General features: G+C 31.2%; 1 protein-coding gene across 4 annotated transcripts in view; it reads left to right on the top strand.

Moving 5' to 3' along the window:
* Positions 1–17,941, top strand: part of LOC145327664 (uncharacterized) — a 147,407-nt gene that overhangs the window by 71,677 nt on the left and 57,789 nt on the right. For 2 of the 4 annotated variants that reach the window (XM_080171212.1, XM_080171210.1), the window contains exon 1: positions 12,341–12,576. The exons of the other annotated variants lie outside the window; for them this stretch is intronic. The gene's annotated coding sequence lies outside the window, so the exon portion shown is untranslated. Of the gene's footprint in view, positions 1–12,340; positions 12,577–17,941 lie in introns of those variants that run through there. 4 annotated transcript variants of the gene reach the window in all.

The raw sequence follows: 17,941 nt of genomic DNA, 5'->3' as shown, positions 1-17,941 counted from the left end.
TTAGCAGACAGATAGACAGATAGCGCCGTGAGTTTACGGTGTAATTAATGTCTAAATTGTGAAATTTTGTGTCCCCAGATTTTGGTGGAAATTTGCAAATGCAACAAGTTCCCCCCTACAGTTGCCAGAGAGATCTTTAAAGGGCCAAAATTTATCTTTCATGACAGAACAGGATTTAAATGAAACATTGAAAAGAATACATAAAAAAGTACAAACCATAAATTGCTTAAAAACAAATAAGCTAGGCTCTTTTAGTGCATATGAATAAATGACGTCATACAATACAAATAACTAATACCAATACACAGACTAAATTGCCAATGACAGGCCAGTATACATTTTAATTGACCAATGGTAGGCTAGTATGGCGTCATTTTTTATAGGCACTAAAAAGATTTCAAATGAGCCTACTATATAAAGAAAATACTTTTTGACAAACCCCAAAAAAATTGTAAACTTATTGACATTATTACATTGCTGACTATTAAAAAAATAAAAAAAAATTTGGCTTGGATAATTAATGATAAAATAAGCTGGCGACATTGTTTAAAAATTTTGCATACTGTATGCTTAGCATTTAGATCGGTTGTTAAACAAAATTTATTTCTAATTGATTCTATGTAGACATGTGTTTTAACATCAGGCCAAAATCTAACATAAAAGTTACATTTTACAACTTGAAATCATGCTCTATGCTTTATTTATACAGGAATCCCCTTTATACCAAACATAGCCTATGTATTTAAGTAACAATATACGGTGTTTTTGGGGTCCTTTTATGTTAATGAGGGGGGATAGGTCACTCACCCTAAAGATATATCCTCAAAAAATCACAACTCCTAAAATTTTTCTCATCTAAACAAAAAAATGTAGGGGTGTAACTGTACCCCCTCATCTATAAAACTAGGAGATATGCGGAAAGTGTCATGTGTGACGTCATAAAAATCATCTCTTTTTTTTGGGGGGGGGGGGAGGTTCCTTTTCAACATCTCCTGTTATCCTTCTTCTTTAGACGTATTTTTATGACGTAACACATGACATTTTCCGCATATCCAAACTAATGAGCAAAGCAATTGGACTAAAAAAAGGAAAAATTAAATTCTTTAAAAACTGGGAATTCTCAGTGAAAGTTGCAAATGCGTTTTGCAAAGATTTTAAGATTTTAATGTATGGAGGAAACACAGGGAAACAGGAATAAAACAATGGGAAAACAAAATAATCTTCCCCTCAATATTTTTGGGTTAGATTCTGCCTTTTGAAGCTTGTTATTATCGGGGGAAGAAAGGTTTGTATGTTAATCTTATTTTAATATGCCTTCCTTTTCCTGAGGAAACCTTTTCTTTCTTTCGCGAAATTCATTCAAAAATGCTAAGAGAAATTTAGTTTTTAGCAAAATAAATTAATTCAAACTTCTACCATCTGCATCTAATAGCTATGTATTCAAAGGAGAAAGGAAAGTAGAAAAATAGCCAAAAACCATCCAGGGACCTATAAGAAGCTTCCATAAAATGAAGAACTTAATCGTTTTAGTTTTTATCAAAATCTTAAGCTACAGACAAAAAACCATACTACTTCAACATCAACATCAACATCAAATATTTATTTCAGTCAACATATTAAAATACAGTGATAATGACAGATTAAGAATATTTACATATAGCATAAGTTTATATAAATCATTGATACTAAATAATAAACATAAGAATATGTTGCTAGAGGCAGGATCTAACGCAAACATAGAGTGCAAGCTAAAGTTATAAAGTCAACAATTTTTAATTAGTAACCCTAGGAACATGCGGTGAAAGGATCAAGCCTTATACCAAAAACTAAATATAAAATATACAGATGTACTTAAGTGAATGGAAAAATTAAAAATTTAGTGCTTTTTTTATAAAACTCAGGAGCAAAAGAATAAGGTTTAAGGTTAAATGTTAAAAAGTTTTAAAGATTACAACAAAGCATAAAAAAGAAGTTGACGGCGATGTAGTACGTTTAAGACCTAGCAAATTTTGCTTTCTAATTAAAACAATTTTGATCACAGAATAATAAAATGACAAGAAATAAGTTAAGGTAATATTCTAACCAATAAGTTTAAATTGCATTTAAATGGCAAATATGACAAAGAAGTCTGTTGCAGTTTGTTTCAATATTTTCAATCAATGTTTTTTTCAAGTGTTTTTTAAATAAATTATAATTTGGCCTATTTTTTAGATCTTTTAAAATTTCTTCATATTTATTCCATGTTTTTGGTAAAGAAATAAAAGGCAATCTAGAAATTAGTGCAAGTCTGGAAAATGGTATAGCAAAGTCAGCATGAGTTCTTAAAGCATAAGGAATATTTCTATCTTGATTCAAAGTCCAATAATTGCTTATTCTAAATGATTTAGGCTGCAAATCCTTTATATAGAGATACATAAAATTTAATTTAAAATAATCCACAAGTGCTGGAAATGGCAAAATACCCAACTTTTTAAATAAGATTCCTGTGTGAGAATTATATTTGGCATTAGAAATACATCGAATAGCTTTCTTTTGTTGCTTAAAGATGTCATTAATAAGGCTATCATATGTTGAAGAATATGCTATAATTCCATAGATTAAGTGACAATGAAAAGTTGAATAATATAAGGATCGCATTGCTTCAGGATATAATATTTTTTGACATCTGCGTAAAACAAACAATGATTTTGAAAGTTTTGCATTTAATTGTTTAATATGGTACCTAAAATTGAGGGCTGGATCAAAATAAACCCCTAGAAATTTTATAGCAGGTATTTCTGATTCATGGTTGACAAATTCTAATTTTCTAATGAGTTGATCATTAGGGGAAGGGCAGTCAATATTATTTTCATTAATGTAGATATTTATTTCATTCCATGGAATTAGATGAGGGGAGGGATGAAAAATAGTAAACTTAGTTTTTAAAGGATGTAGAGACATTTTGTTAGTGCGAAACCAAGTAGAGACTTTTTGCAACTCTGAATTTACAAATGTGACCAAATCTGCTAAATTCGGCCCAGAGGCAAGAAGGGTAGTGTCATCACAAAAAAGTAAAGAATATAATAAAGTGGACTTTGGTAAATCATTTATGAAAATTATAAACAAAATTGGGCCAAGTATCGATCCTTGTGGTAAACCTAGAGTAATTTCACTTAGTGTTGAACTTATTGAATCAATACAAACAAATTGTTGTCTATCTGTCAAATAGTTTCTAAACCAATTTAGAGTGGACCCCCTAATTCCTATCTTTTCCAATTTTTTACACATTATGTCTACAGGAACCATATCAAAGGCTTTGGTTAGGTCGCAAAAAATACCAATTGTATATTCATTATTATTCATTGCAGTTGAAATTTTGTTAAGCATGTGAATCATAGGATGAATTGTAGAATTGCCTTCCTGAAAACCAAACTGATTAGGGTGAATAATGTCATGCTCACTTAAATAGTCTTTCAATTGAATTGAAACTAATTTTTCCAAGATTTTGCTAAAAACCAACAATAGATTAATTGACCTGTAATCATTAAGGTTTTCAGGATTTCCACCCTTTTTAAAAACTGCAGAAACTTTAGCAATCTTAAATTGAGAGGGGACCAAACCATGCCTAAGAGATAAATTAAAAATATGTGCTAGTGGCTTAGCAATTAGCGGCAAAATTATTTTTACAATTTTAGTGGATAGACCAGTAAAATCTGTGCTAGATTTGCTTTCAAGATGGCTAAAAATTTGCATGATTTGTTCAGGGGAAGTTAAATTGAAAATAAAATTTGCTTGGACCTCATCTAAATAACTGTCAGGGGGGCGATCGGTTGGTGGAATTGACTGCTGAATATTAGTAGTTACACTTGTGAAGTGTCTATTAAAATTTTCAACAATTAGTTCAGTTTGATTTATAATATTACCATTTATATTCAAAGATTTGGGTGAAGAATTTTTAGCCCTCCCACTCTTATTACATGCCTCTTTGATAATTTCCCAAGATTTTTTAAGATTGCCTTGATGTGAAATAAGTAGCTTACTATAGTGAAGTTTCTTCATGGCTCTAAGTAGTTTATTATAAAGATTCTTATATTTATCAAAAATTTGTTTATTTTCAACTGAACGGTGTTTAGAATAAATTGAATAGAGTTCTATTTTTGTTCGCCTGGATTTTAAAAGACCCTTTGACATCCAAGGTTCTATTTTATGTATGTTTATATTAAAGCGAACAGTTTTTTCTTCAAAATGGGCATCAAAAAGGGTGAAAAAAATCTCATGAAATTTGTCATAAGCTATTTGTGGGTTTTGTTGCTCGTTAAACGTACTTTGAAAGTTAGCCTGTTCTAAAAGAGTCTTAAAGGAATTTATATTTTCATTAGAAAAATTTCTGGTTTTTATAAATTTGGGCCTATTTACAACTTTAGAATTATTCAAAAAATGAAAAGGTGCATAGTGATCAGAAATATGTGTAGTTATTATCCCTGATGAATAAAAGTCATTTAAACTGTTTGTCCAGATATGATCTATTAACGTTGCGCTACTACTATTAGCATGGCTCGAAATTCTTGTAGGGTGATTTATAATTTGTAAAAAACCAGAGGCAAACATGTTATCAATAAATTCTTGAGTTTTTCTATGATTTTTATATTGTAGAATATCAATATTAAAATCTCCTAATATATATACTTTGCTATTATAATCTGAAAGTTTAGACACAACATTTGACATTATGTCAATAAAAGAATCAAGTTGCACACTTTGAGTCATATTTTCTATTGGAGAAGGAGACCTATAAACGTTACCAATAATAATCCTAGTTTGATCTGGTAATTCTGTTTCAATAAATATAGATTCAAAAATCATTTCATGAAAAATAGAAACCTCATCTAGAATTTTATATTTTATAGCTTCAGAGAGAAAAAATCCCACCCCTCCCCCCCTTGATAGAACTCTATTCTTGTTAATCAATTCATGGTAGCCATTTAATTTAAAGAAATCTTTATTAATTATAGAATGTATTTCTTGAAGACCAATAATATCAAACGAGAATTTGTGACAGGCTAATTCATTCAAAAATTCTTGGAAATTATTAAACTTGGAAGCAAGACCCTGAATATTTAAACTAAGCAGAGAAGTAAGTTTAGTATCTTTAAAGCAATTTGCAAACTCATCTTCACTATAATATGCACAATTTAAAAAGCAATTTTCGTAAGGAGAATCAAATATATTAATATCTTCATTTCCAATGCCATTTTCATTTTGAAATACTGTATTAAATTTAAATTTATTATCGGCCAGTATACTACCCAAACCTAAAAGGTTATCATCCTGGATCATGTTTGAGCCCTAGGAAAAAGTCACGCCAGGTACGTACGTCCACCGCCACCGCCTTCATTGCTCCTGCAATAAGAAAAGAATTAGATTCAATTTTAAAAAGCAAAAGTGCTAAAGAGAAAATTTGTTTAAGAGAAAAAAAGTAATTTAAACCAAAGGCGGGCCCTAACTTTACAATAAAAATAAATTTAAATAATAAAATTAAGAAATATATTAATAATAAAAATATATATACATTAAGTAAGTGCAAAGAATGTATTTTTGTAATGTTCATGTAAGAAATGTTAAATAGATTTGTTATATATGGGATTTTTAAATAGATAGATAGATAGATTATTAACATAATAAGATGTGTAATATCTCGGGTTGTGTATCTGTGTTTACTTAGGTATAAAAAATGAAAACTTATCACTTATCATGGGATAGAATAAATGCATATTGTCATAGGAATCTTCATACGTTAACGAAATGTCCTCTTTGAGTAAGTTATGGGGTAGATGATTAATTGTTGTAGTAATCTCCACAAGAAATTTTAGGCACTATTTCTTAGATTTAACATTTTAGCTATTTTTGGCGGTTTTGTCGCCCATTTCCTTTTATGCCTTGATTATACGACCCCTCCATTATTGACTTACTGGATAATGGACAAAAATTTTACTTTTACATAGATAGAAATAAAGTTTTATTTCTAAAAATTCTTACTTTTTTTGTCTTTAAATTCCTACTATGTTTCTCTTTTTATTACTTAATTCTCTTTCTATTTTAGCTGAGCTACTTTATAACAAGGTTATGTGCGACCGAACGACCATTCGTTCGACTGAGACAAACCTCTAATGATGATAAACAAATTACCCCTTCTTTAGATCAAGGTTATTGGTTGAATATATTACAGACTGCTATTTATAATCAAATAATCAAGTACCCAATGTTTTTGAGCCAAAGTAATGAAAAACTTTGGGTACCAGAATAATTTTAGATAAAAGCCTAATTTTATGTATATAACGCATTACTGTTATTTTTTTTACTATTTTTGCTGTGCTATATATAAACGAAATTATTCTTGTACAATTTTTAAAATTCAAAATAAAAATGAATTAAAATGGTCAGTTTAATTTATTTTTAAATCTAAGACTTAAAAATGTATGGAAGTTGTTTGAAATAATCTTGGAAAAAAATGTGACATTTCGACTCTTTCTTTTAATGGATATGCTTCATACATTTTAATTTAACAAGGTTGACAGCATCCATAAAAGCGAAGCTCTGGAATTGTAGCACAAACGAACATAAACACTTGTAGAGTGTCATATAGGAATAAGCAGAATATAAATGTATAGAATCTAAAATTGCAAGTAAATTTGTTTAATCTTAGATAGAGGATACTTTTTAAGGACACACTTACATTTTCAGGACTTGATTATAACATTGTACCTTGTTGTAATAGGAATCATGCAAAGTTTGAAATCGATAGAACAGTTCTTACTTGTCTAAATTAAACGAAATAAGCTAACCGTTACGGACGAACGGACCGACACTAATTATAGAAAAGCTTTGTTTTTAAAAACATTTTTTAAAACTAATTTAAAACAAGAATTATTATGTCCATACTTTTTTAAGACAAATAATAGTAAAATATTATACATTTGCTTTGAATTTTTTAAACTACTACTATGTAAGTGACTTTGTCTATCTGTCTATCTGTATCGCTTAATTATGTAGGAAGTGCGTAACATTCTTTCCAGTATGGCTTTGAAACCGATCAATATCCGCTTGATTGTAACCGGTTCTTAACCACACTGAAAAATCATGTATCGTATCGCATTATAGTCATTGTTCTACTAATAATAAAATTAAAAATGAAAATATTAATACAAGTGTTTTCGACCTCTCGGGGCTAACAAAACTGGTTTTAATCTTATATTCTCTCATTTTAATGTCCGCGGATAACTTTAGTTTTGCTTATCGTGTATAGATTATTAGATATTGGACTTGATCATCCTTGTTTTTTATGCCGCAACTTAAAACATTTTTCATCCATCTAATCCATCCATCTATTATGTTTCAACAATTTTTTAACACTTTTTCTGAGATGCTAAATTAAAACAAATTTACAATGCATTTTCAGCTAAACATTCAGTCCATTTTTTTCAGCGGAGCTAAAATACAATTCTGTAATATAAAGTAGTAAGTTTATATTGCCAGGGAGGCTGTTTAACACCATAGTCCCCAAAGTTTTATGATAAAGTTTTGGGGACTTTTATTGAATTTTGATTGGTTGGGGTTATTTTGGTTGTCCAAACTTTTTAACCACTAATTGTAATCTACATAGGGGGGAATTTTGTGTACCATAATTGGGGATGTACATCAATTTATCGGCCATTGTCTTATCCCTTTAGATCCCTGGAATACTGTTCTGCTAAACTGAAAGCTTTGTGTTGACTTCGAATTTCAATGAGATGTGTAAACTTATTAATTGATATTTAAGTACTTAAATAAAAGTAACAGGATGTATGTCTATTTGTTTGTTTGTTTGTACCTAAGGATCTCGCCAACCCCTAAACCAATATTTTCCTCCTTTACGATGTAACTTTTTCTAGCAAATTCTCCATTTTTTTTCTTTGTATGTGGTTATACATGTTACATTCTTAAAAAGCTTAGCTAATTGTATCAATAGATGTAAAAATATGCATCAAATGTTTGAATTACAAAATTACAGCACAATTATCCAGAAATAATGCGCTATCATTTCCGCGTAAATATTATTACTGACAATTTCTTTGAGAATAGCTAACAGAAATGGTGTTAATTGTATGATTTTTATTTTATTATTCATAGAAAATTGTCTGTAATACGTTGCTATGATTTTTCAGTATGCTAACAAAACTGGTGTTCATTTTTTTTATTTTTATTTAATTATTTGTAGAAAATTGTCTATTACAATACGATACATGCTTTTACAGAATGGCTTCAAACTTGTTCTAATCCAGCGGATATAAATTGGTTTCGAAGCCATACTGGAAAAGCTTTATCCACCGATTTGTATCGCCCCGGCAACACGATCCAAAAAATGTTAAAATTAATGAATAGCTTTAGAATGAATTAGTTGATGTTAAAATGTTAAGACCTTTGTAAGAATTCCTCGGATAGAAAAGTGGACCAGATTTCCCCCCTCCAAAAATTTAAATTAGCTTTTTAAGAAGCACAAATCTCTTGTCTAAAGGGTTAAGACAATGGACGATAAATTTCTGTACACCTCCAATGATAATAAACAAAATTAACCCTTCTGCAGATTAAAATTAGTGGTTGAAACTTTTCAACACTCAACTTATTGAGCCAACTAATCATACTTCACCCTAAAGTCCACAAAGTTGTTAGACTAACGTTATTATAAATCTTATGATGACTAGAATAGTGTAATAAACAGCCCATTGTCTCCATTCTCTCTGAAAGAAATGATAAGGCAATGGGGTTTGGGGGTTTATTGAAGTCCCACTTGCGATAAGAAGAATGCTGCAGTCACACATATTTTTTTCTCCTCTAAATGACAATTGTGCACAGCCAAAATAAATGAAAATATTTATTTTGCCTGCACAAATTTTCCCTTACTCCCCCCCCCCCTCCCCCTACTCGTCTAAACTAGTGACATGGCTTAAATTTTTGGATAGGACAGTCCTATCCAGCTTTATTTAGGAGAGTACAGTCTTTTCAAGTTTTGATCGTCCGCCAATTGTCAATTGGTTGATACAAAACAGGCCGATCCTTATTGGTTTAGAGCGATAGCTACTTGGGAGCGTCCGCCAGTGATGACATTTAATTAGGAATTGGTAAAAGTTGCAATATCCCTTTTAAATCTAGGTCAGGACCTAATTAATGGTCAGGTTTCCTATCCCTTATCCCTGGTTATACCTTATACCTGAGTCCTAATAATACATCTTGTACTTGATTAAATTATCATTTGTTCATCTAAACTGTTTGTACGTATTACAGCTGCGCTGCATATGAACCTAGTTGTCCTAGTAATCTCTTCGTTCTCTAATTGTCTGACTGCATAAGTGAGTATATTAGTTACTCAAACTGTCAATAGATGGAGAAGGGAAATTTTTCACATTCAGAAACTAATTTGAAATAATTTTCAAGAAAAAATCTTTAGATCGAGTAAGATTACAAAGCCATTGTTTAAGGGGATAAGACAATGGCTGATAAATTGATGTGTATCCAAATGATAAAATAACAATTAGCCCCTTTGAATATTTCAATTAGTGGTTGACACGTTTACACACTCAACTTAATTAACCAACCAATCAAAATTCAATAAAGTTGTTAAGCAAACGAATAAGAAAACGTTATTTTATAATTATGGGGACTTGTGCAATATGCAGCTCAATCTCCCCCCTCTTCCTGGGTATTTATAGTTGCATAAATTACATATGTGATATCATAAACATTATGTTTAACAAAACATATTTTTATTTGACTTAAAAATTAAGTCTTCACTACTTTTAAAATGGAAAGAAAAAACTGCATTGCTTAATTTTTAGCCCAAGAGTTGAAAATATTTGTTTGGCGGATTTTTTAATCGCAGAAAAGCTCATCTTTAATTTGCTTTTTAATTTTGTTCGTTCTTTCACATTCTGTACATAATTTAGTTTGAAAAAAATGCAATAGCCTTAAGCCTCAGACTTTATATAAAGCTTCCCTAAAAAGGAGAACTCGATCGGTTCAGTAGTTATCGAAATCTTATCTTCAGAAAAAAATCATATTATCCTTAAATATCGCATTTTTTAAATACATCTTTCCTTTTGTAGTTCTTTTCCTAATAATGTAAGCTTGTTTTGCAGAACTACTACTGAGGTGGATTCTTTACAAAAATATGCCCCACCAATCGCTTAGTGGGGCAAAATTATTTTTGTGAAAAATCCTCCAAAATCACATAAAAAATCTACAAAAATTAAATAAAATCTTATGTTCATAACCCTTCTATGATTTTGTTTAATTTTTGTAGATTTTTAATGTGATTTTGTTGGATTTTTCACGAAAACATTTTTTTAAGAATCCACCTCTGGATTAGGACATACTTGTCCTTGTGAAGTCAATAACATTAAAAAGACATATGTTGCGCAATCTTTGGAATGTAGTATTCCTTGTTAGAACGACAAATGAATGCACTATGCTTATACAGTCTTCCCAATTCAACTGGCCAATTAATTACAAACATAGCAACTTACTAATTCACCCATTTTATTTTCTGCCTGTCTTCCTGTTTATTGCCTGCCAGCTAAGATCATTTGAGATCATCAAGGAAAGCTTAAATCCAATGCTATTTTTAAAGCTAATTGATCATCTTTGTAATTGTTGTAGATTGCTGTGCTTTGTATAATACATTGGATAAATTTGTTCCTTTTTAACAAAATTGTTAAATTAACCTCCTCCCTATTTTATAATTTTCTGTGCTTTTATAAGTGTGTATCTATGATAACTTGGGGGAGGTGTCGGGTTCGTGTCCGGCCTATCTATGATAACTTTGCATGTCAATTAAGAAACAGTTTGACTGACCATAGTATATAATTTCAAAAAAGATTACATGAAAATTCAGATCATGGAAAGAAAACGAAATAGCGGGTTTTGTCGTATTTTCACAGTAGCTTTTGATAGGTTATTTTTAGGTTAATTTAGGAAAATGTTAATTATTGTCCTGCAGGGTTAGGAAACAGGCCCCACAGGGTTAGAGCCCCCCGCAGGAACTAGAAATAGGAGAAACCCACTACTTCGTTTTCTTTCTACTATTATCTCTTTTTAACCTATCAGCTTATTGCATCCCCATTTAAACATATATTCTTTGACATACATACTGACAGACTTATCCCAGTTATAGAGTAGCTGCGCTACTAAATATGTAATAACCCAGGGAGGGAGTGTACATTGGGCTGTTTATTACACTAGTCCCCAAAGTTTTACAATAACGTTCTTTATTCGTTGGCATAACAACTTTGAGAAACTTTTATTAAATTTTTATTGGTTGGTTCATTAAGTTGAGTATCCGAACGTTTCAACCACTTATTGTAATCTACAGAATGGGCAATTTGTATGTCATTGGATTGTACATCAATTTATCGGCCATAGTCTTATCCCTTTAGATTTCTACTATAATAACCACTTGTATTGTATTGTACACATGAACTCAATATCAAATAGGCGCACAACCAAGTAAACACTTTAATCAGGGCTATCTATCTATTTCAATGGACTATCTAACTATTTCAATGGACTATCTATCTATTTCAATGGACTATCTATCTATTTGAATGGTTTATCAACCAATAAGTATAACTCGAAAGAGACCTAAAACCTTAATTTCACCTATTTGGACGTTTATACAATATGGCTAAAATTTTATCTGTTTTGTCTAAAGGAATAAAACAATGGCCGAGAAATTAATGTACATCTTTTATATTAATACACAAAATTACCCCCTCTGTAAATTACAATTAGTTGTTGAAACGTTTGGACACTTAACTTAATGAACAAACCAATCAAAATTCAATGAAGTCCCCAAAGTTGTTAGGCCAACGAATAAGACAACTTTGTTATAAAACTTTGGAGACTAGTGTAATAAACAGCCCATTGTCCCCCCTCTCTCTCTGATTTTTTAGTTGGTTTATCAACATTCCTTTTATTAACTTTGACTTTTTGAATTTTTTTTACAGATATATGTTTTATGGAGGGAAAGGCCATTGAAGCTAAAAATCTTTGCCCCGTTCCTTTATTATCATTTTTGTTGAGACACTACCTATTTAACCTTTAAGGATCAATACCTCACCCCCCCCCCCTCCCCATTCCCCAATCTACGCGCGATAATCTCCTTTCATCCCCCCTTTTTCTAAATGATGATTTGGGCGATTTTCATAAAATGACCAAAATCAAATGTAACAATAGATTTTAGCTTGTAGTAGCATGCTATTGTATAGTAATTGTTCTGTTAAATAGTCATGGGATTAGAGGCGGTTATTGACAATTACAAATCTTAGTAGTAGTAGTCGTAGTAGTGTATTGTGGTCACTTTAAATAGAGCTCTTCCTAACTGCTCCTTCTTGTAAAAAATATGTTTTTTTTATTCTATTAGGAGAATGAGATTTTAAGTGAAAATTTCAAAACTTAAAAAGACAAAATTAATTTGCATGTGAAAAAAGTGTTACGTTTTTGTGAAAAATAAATTATAAATAAATGTGATTGATTATGTTGAGATAAATTGATTATTTAAAAGCACAGGTAAAAAGCTTTAAAATTATCATTTAGTTATTATTAGGTCTTTTAAGCAGTTAAAATACAATAAAATGAAAAATAAAAGGATTGAATTTTCTTTCGTGGATGTTCATAATGACACAAATTAAATTACATTTTTAAGGTTGAATATAAAATTTGTTTTGAATTAACATATGCTTTTCATTATAGGTATGTCTAGTATTTTTACAGGACAAGAAAAAAGGTGAATTATATCGTAGCCTCGCTATCGATAACAATAAAAAGGGTTTGAATTGTCTAAGAGATTTTTTAGGCATAGCAAAGAGATAGGTAGTTTTCCTGTAATCAACAAGTTGAACATTTTCACCCCTTTTTTAGCCCCTGAGAAACCCCTTGAAACTTACCTAACATTTTCACAAATATGTTTTTTTAAATTCTCCCATTGGATCGCTATTACAGTTAAGCTTCTTATAGGTCCCGAAAAGGTTTTTATTACCTTAAATGGACAGATTCCACATTAAAAAAATTTAGGGGGGGGGGCATGTTTGTCCTTAAGCGATTGAGGAGAAATTGGCATAAGATAGATAAGCATTTACACGTAGAAGAATAAAACCATTGTCTTTAGATTTCAATAAACTATTCAAGTTGGGCTTAGAAACCCCATATCACAAAATACAGGTCGGAAACAGAGAGAGAGGGGACAATGGGCTGTTTCTTACACTAGTCCCTAAAGTTTTATAATAACATTAACTTATTTATTGGCTTAACAACTTTGGAACTTTGGTGAATTTTTTTATTGGTTGGATTATTAAGTTCAAGCGTTTCAACCACTTATTTCATGCATTTTATTCTTAATAAAAAACCTGCCAATATAATATGCTTTGATGTCGACTTATTATTTAGATTTTTTTTATGTCAACTATATGACAATTTAATACAGGGATCTAAAGGGATAGGACAATGACCGATAAATTGATTTAAATCCCTGATTATAATACACAAAATTTTCCCTTCTGCAGATAAGAATTAGTGGTTGAAACTTTTGAACACTTAACTTAATGAACTAACCAATCAAATTTTGCTAAAGTCCCCAAAGTTGTTTAGCCAACGGATAAGGAAATGTTATTATAAAACTTTGGGAGACTAGTGTAAAAAACAGCCCATTGTCCCCTCCCTACTTGAATATCTAAAGTACATGAGAAACATATATTGGCTTTTAAAATGAGTTTCATCAAACACACTGTTTGTACTATCTATCTATCTATCAATCTGTATGTCCATCTTTGTGATACATCACTAGGGTACCATTCATCATAAATATGCCATTGTAGTCATTCGGTGTCTTCTATGACAGCTTCCGTAAGTTTTATTATCATCAACTATTTCATTTCATTGACTATACATCAATCAGGGGTCTTAAGGGATAAGACAATTGACGGTACATTGATGTAATGTACATCCCAAATGACGGTTACCAAAATTATCGCTTCTGTAAATCGAAATAATTTGTTGAATCAACCAATAAAGCTTTTTTTCAAATCCCAAAGTTTTGAAGCAATATCATGAGAAATCATGTGTATAAACTTTAAGTACCAGTGTAATTTACAGTCCAATGTCTCCTCCCTCTCTGATATTAAATGCTGTAATTATATTAACAAAGATATAAACTAGTTATGATAGCAAATAACATGTTTAATCCAAGCTTTATAATATAAAAGTATGTGTGTCAATTTTTGCCTACCAATGGCATTTCCTTTTTATTTAAGCTTGAGTTTGATTGGCGTTTTGATTAAAACAAATATTGTATTTGGGGTTTATTTTAATCAGTAAAGCTCTAAAGAATCCTTGAGATTTCCTCATCTGCTATGTAAGGTAGAGGTCTTATTTTTTGTGCAGGCATTTCTTTAGATGTGTAGTGAGATTGGTCTTTAAATGTTTTAACAATTAAATGCTTTACAATTTCTCAACTGGTATGAAAGATAGCTTTATCTAAGAAGTAGAATTGTAATTGAAGTCTATAGTAATAACTTATGCCTTTCCAAGTCCTACTATTTATTTTTCATAACAGTTTGTCTTTGTTATCAATAATATGAAAACCATTTATAAATTTGTCCATTATGCGAACGTGTTATGTTTAGCATAAATGATGATATAGTAGTATAGACAATAAGGTGTGCATCTACTTCCACATTTAGTAATTGCACATCTCCATCGTCCCTAACTTCCGAACCAAATGTTTGGGAACCAGTGTAATTTGCCAGGGATCTAAAGGGATGAGACAACGGCTGATATATTGATATAAATCCCCAATGATGATACCCAAAATTACCCCTTTTTTAGATTACAATTAAGGAGAAATTTGTGCTTTTGTTATAATATGCAGATCGAATTGTTTTATAATGAAATACATGTACGGAATTGAGCGCATACCAGTTAAGATAATAATACATTAATAATTACATCTGTTAAGATTATAGGCACAATTTTAATGGATTTATAGATATAAACAGTAATATTAAATAGGGTAGATATTAGTTTAAGGTTTAGGTAGAAAACCTATAAAAATTTAGAGATAGACATTTAGATACCTAGAGGGTATATAATGCGATAGAAAAATAAGCTAGCAAGTTGAATAGATGTTCATTAAGATAGAAAGTCAGATAGATAGATAGGTAGATAAATAAAAATTTAATGTTAGATTTTATAGCTAGATAGCAAGCAGTCACAATAGATAGATAGATAGACAGCTAGATAAGATTAAGTAGGTAAACTCATTTATGGTATATATGTAGATTAGATACCTCTATTGCAAGAAGCTAGCTAATTAGCTAGAAAGATACCTAGATAGCAAGAAAGACAGATAAAGTAATACCGAGTTAAAGTAGGTAAACACTCCATAAAAGAATGATAGCTAGCTAGATGGCTAAATAGCTAGAAAGATGTCTAGAAAGCAAGATAGCTAGAAAGATACCTAATTAGCAAGATAGATAGATAGATAGATAATATTAGTACCGGGTTAAAGTAGGTAAACACAGGCGTACACACACAAATCTTCTTAATAAATGTGTAATCACTATGCAATTTATTTTATTTTTTAGCAATATTTTGAAAATCAATTTGGTTCTGTTTTACATATGATTAAATTAAATAAAATTAAATTAAAGATTAAAACCAGTTTTGTTAGCCCCAAGGGGCCGAATATATGTGGTAGATAAGCATAACTATATAAAAGCTTGCATTGAAATCATAAATTAAAATGATTTTGTATTAAGCTATTTTTTTTAGTTTTGTTAGTTGTAACGTCTAAACACCACTGTATGGGCGCCTAAGGCCCTAGAATCATCCAAATTTCACCCCTAAAACCAGTAGTTACTCGGTCCAGGGGCCAAACATTATTATAATACACACACACACACACAATTATCATAATATCTGCTTGACTTTAATTTATTAGAGTTAAAATAAACTTATTCGAATCAAAATCGAATAACTAAGACCTCGCCCTTAGCATCTAGGAGCTCTGTATTCTAAGAAGTAGTGTGGGGTCAGAAATAAGCATATAACCTTAATGCTACTTGAAATTTGGTAAAAAAAAAACAGCCTTGAACCATTCTGGTTGATTTGTGAAGGTTCCCTAGAGAACCTAATCGGTTCAGTGGTTAAATAAATCTTATCAAAACCTACTAATTTATTAGATAGGATATTAATTAAAAGTTTTTTTTCTAAGATAAAAATGTATGAAATCTAGGTAACCCCTATCTCTAGCCTCTCTCCTTTCATCCAAAGGTAGATAGATAAATTAGATACCCTCTGCGGATACATAGATACACTCGCGGATGGATAGATACACTCGCGGATAGATAGATACCCCTGCGGATAGATAGAAACCCCTGCGAATAGATAGATACCCCTGCGGATAGATAGATACCCCTGCGGATAGATAGATACACTCGCGGATGGATAGATACACTCGCGGATAGATAGATACCCCTGCGGATAGATAGATACACTCGTGGATGGGTAGATACACTCGCGGATAGATAGATACACTCGCGGATAGATAGATACCCCTGCGGATAGATAGATACCCCTGCGGATAGATAGATACCCCTCTGCAGATAGATAGATATACTCGCGGATAAATGGTCACTTTGTTTTTCATTCGTACCAGGTACTTAAGCCCAGGAATCTGAAGGGATAGGACAATGGATGATAAATTGATGTACATTTCCAATGTTGTTTTACATTAAAGTTTGGACAATGTTAGTTTAAACGAACCAATCATAGTTCATAAAAGTACCCAAAGTTTTAAAACCAACGAAAATGAGAGCATCTTCCCTGTTTAAAGCCCCTTCCACAATCGGGTCCCGGGCATTTTCTTACCTACCCCTATCCATCCATCCATCCATCTCTCTCTCCTTTGATTTTGATTTTCTGGACATTTATACAAAAATACTAAAGTTTCAGTCAATATTTCAAACATTTTACATGAAAAAGTACATTAAAAGAAAGAAAAAACATTTATTTGGTACATTGATGTTTTAATGGATGCATCATATAGGTCCTAAAGAATCATAATTTCTTAGTTGTTTTGAAGTAGAACCTTTGATTTTGATTTTTCTTTCATCCCCGATTTGAACACAACATTATAGTTATTGTTTTATTGATTGAAGTGTTTTGCTAGATTTTACTTGTTAGAAACTTATATTTGCTATTATAATACATTTTGGAATAAAATAGGCCTAGAATGAGAATTTAGAAAATTATGTTATAGATTCGAATAAATGAGTAAGTCCCATTTATTCACCCCTCCCCCCAACCTTAACACTCATTATGAAAAACCCTTGAAGCCATTGGACATCTCCTCCTACTTGTTTCATTAACCTCCTCCCCCCCCCCCCCATACTGAGTGTCTCTTTCAACCCAGGGAGGCAGGAGACTATCTACTTGTACCCAAAGTTTTACAATCACATTATCTCAATTACTAGTTTAAACTTTTTTATTAAAGCTTGATTGGTTGGTTGAAATTATCAGTGTCCAAACTTTGCAACAAATAACTTTATACTACATAAGGGGGTAATCATATAGAATGTACATCAAATAATCCTCCATTGTCTTATCCCTTTAGATCCCTGGCATCAACCTGATTCTATTACCTATTAGTTGTCCCAACAAAACGACCATTTTATTTTTGAACCCAAATTTTCCCATTATGAATCTAGAGGGTTAGAATAGCTCTTTCTTGTTTTTAAATGTAATTCGCCTGACATTTCAGCAGTGTAACCCTTTTTAACGTCTTTAGTATGGACGTGTTGCTAGTGGATTTGAACCCAAATAATCCCACATTATTCATGGATCTAAAAGGGATAAGACAATGGCCGATAAATTGATG

Source organism: Acartia tonsa, chromosome 9, assembly GCF_053477335.1.
Source record: "Acartia tonsa isolate MP-2025a chromosome 9, ASM5347733v1, whole genome shotgun sequence".
Classification (NCBI taxonomy): domain Eukaryota; kingdom Metazoa; phylum Arthropoda; class Copepoda; order Calanoida; family Acartiidae; genus Acartia; species Acartia tonsa.
This window is presented reverse-complemented; position numbering and strand designations above follow the sequence as displayed.